The sequence below is a fragment of the Micropterus dolomieu genome, unplaced genomic scaffold, assembly GCF_021292245.1.
Source record: "Micropterus dolomieu isolate WLL.071019.BEF.003 ecotype Adirondacks unplaced genomic scaffold, ASM2129224v1 contig_1885, whole genome shotgun sequence".
NCBI classification, from domain to species: Eukaryota; Metazoa; Chordata; class Actinopteri; order Centrarchiformes; family Centrarchidae; genus Micropterus; species Micropterus dolomieu.
Window position 1 is genome coordinate 1 of NW_025730875.1, and position 2,778 is coordinate 2,778.

General features: G+C 44.6%; 1 long non-coding RNA gene across 1 annotated transcript; it reads left to right on the plus strand.

Annotated features, from left to right (window-relative positions):
* The first annotated feature begins 306 nt into the window (after positions 1-306).
* On the plus strand, positions 307-2,737 carry LOC123964342. The gene is made up of 3 exons (XR_006823417.1): positions 307-457; positions 1,897-2,370; positions 2,512-2,737. It is a non-coding gene; the product is annotated as an uncharacterized LOC123964342 (long non-coding RNA).
* The last annotated feature ends 41 nt before the right edge of the window (positions 2,738-2,778 follow it).

Here is a 2,778-nt window from a genome sequence, read left to right on the forward strand (position 1 = left end):
TCACTGGCCCGTCGAAACAAAACATTAGTAGGCCTATTATAAAAACGAAAACAAAAAAATCGCATTAGAAAGTCAACATCCTTCAGCTGTTTTGCAGCTCATGGCGCACCGTTGGCCAATCAAGAGTTGTAGTGATGAATGGTTTTCAAAAGTTATTTCTCTAATCTCAATCAAGCGGCAAAGTAAAGTGAAACCATGCAGACGGAACTTAAACCTGCATCCTCTCTAACGGCCAGCAGGGGGCGAGTCCGCTGGTTTCAGTCCGGTTCCATTAGAGTTAATGGGAGCGACCCTCTCCTCCTGTTCTTTTCTCTCCTGTCTCTTCTTCAAACTACTCGTTGGAATAGCTGACTGCTAGCTTGCACGTGTGCTCTGCTGGTCTACTCGTCAGATTTTGGAGTCTTGTATCGTCGTTATTCGTCTGAAGGTGATCTGAGAACAGTTTGTCCTACAGCCTGTAAGTGAAACAGTCTGAATGTTTACAATCTGCCCGAACACAGCGTGGAGTCAGCTGTGGCCACGGTACATGCTCAGATTAACTTGTGATCCGACAGCTGTATCTACCGTCGCTCACGTCTCAGATCACTCACTCATTTAGCAAACACACACACAGACGGCGGAAGCAGGGGTGTAGAAACTAAAACCAGCTGGGAGTGGTGTAGGCCGAGGCTATACTCGTATCGTTTAATCCTATCTGTTGATCTGGTCCTTGCTAGTAAACGGCAAATATAAACTGTTACCATGACAACAGCAGTGCAGAAATAACTTTGAACATGGGGGCAATAAAGAACCACTTAGAAAATGGATGAGTAAGTATTAGGTCACTGCTCCTAACAGAAAACCTGTTCCTCGTGGTGATCATCCTGATATATCGGGCTTGTGTGGGGACAAAAAGTGAACGTGCTGCCGTCTCGACAAAGAGCTCCAGGATGCTTTCACTTGTTCGTGCTCAGCAGTTGTGCTGCAGTGAAGACATTTCCAGTTTGCAGAGCTCACAGAGCAACATGTTGTTGGGTCTCTGTCTAAAATTCTGTGTGATGGTCATTTTTTGTTCTGCAGCTCGTTCTCCGGGTGGAATCGCTGCTTTAACTGGACGCAGCACTTCACTGCGACCCGCCGACGCATGTTATGCAAATAAAGATATTTCCTAATCGATGACATCAATTTCGTGGATAATTGGGCCCAGCCCTACACCACATCATTTGATGTGACTTTGTGTTCTGACTCAGCCAGTAAACAGGAGCATAAATAATACACTACATTTGTACAGGAAGGAACTCGGTTACATTTAAGATGAAGAGAACGAGACTCTCTCTTTGCTCAGTGCACATTTGATCCAGTTAGAAGGACGACTGAGGATGAAGCTCACAGTCAGTCAGCTGTGTGGTGATGGAGATGACAGTGGTGATGAGGAGAGGCTAAATCTGTGCTTTGAAATGAGAACCAGAAGTGCTGGGACAGGTGTTAAAGAGCTGGAGTTTTGTATTTACTTATTTATTTCATATTGAACATTTTGGAATTCTGTAGAAAACATCTGTCTTAGTATTTTTCATAAAATGACACCTGATTGTTCTGAACTAGAAGAAGCAGAAGAAAATGAAAGTAACAGAAGTACCAACATGTCTGACTTATTCCAGACTGGCCTGAGATCAGCAGCATCCAGGCCACCAGGTCCTGATCCACCTGCACCTGCTTAACGTTAGAATGTAAGTTCAATAGAAATATATAAAAGATAAAAAGGTTAAAACTAGGAAAGGGGAGGGAGCTGCTGTGTCATGCTGCCACTCTCTGCGGCGCTGGAAGCTAGTAGTGTTGAGCTCCACATTTAAAACCTGAACACATCTGATGATTGGATTAGAAATGGATTATTATCTCCATCATTTATTCTTTATTCAGATTGAGGGGCTGCAGTTTGTCAGAGATCAGCTGTGCTTCTCTGGCCTCAGCTGTGAAGTCCAACCCCTCCCATCTGAGAGATCTGGACCTGAGAAAGTTGTGGTGACACTAAAGTGCAGACATAAGGCTGATATTATACTGATCCACACTGAGGATCTTAATGCTAAAGTGTCTTTTCTTCTTCAGTGGTTTGGTCCATTGACGGTGGCAGAGCAATGTTGAGCTCCACATTTAAAAGCTTAATATAACAAGAAACATCTTCATCAAACATCAAATCCATGTTTTCACAGTATTGTGGGAGTCAGATCGTCACTGTTTAAAAGTATTCCAGTTGTTTTAGATCAGCCCAAACAAAGTGTTACCTGGATGATGACGTGCTTCATCAATACGTGACTGGACGACAGTACTCTGTGATTGGTCGATCAGCTCGCAGGTAACGTGGAGAGCTGGGAGAAGGTCTTACTTATTGCTCAGGTGAGTTTGAATCCAGCTTGACGCGATTTAGTAAAAAGTCTATTTTCTTTCATTTCTTTTTTCCTATGTGGCTCTGATGTAGAGCTCACTTATACAATCATGATCGCCGCCGTACATTAAAGATGACTTGAAACTCGCCAGGAACATGTTTGTGATTGTGAGACGAATCTGGGATGGAGGCAGTCCGCAGCTGCTGCGCACAACACGTGCACGTGTACGGCAACCAAAACCAGTAGGGCTCCAACCCCGGCAGCACAGTGCTCTGTAGAGGAGGCCAGTTTAGCGGCTGGAGAGGTGGTGGGCTGAGGCAGCGTGAAGTCTGACTCCCGCATCAATGGAGCCATTGTTATATTCTTGGACAGCACGGCCAAAGTTAGTGATTTGGTCGAAACAGGTGAAGTGTTCAAA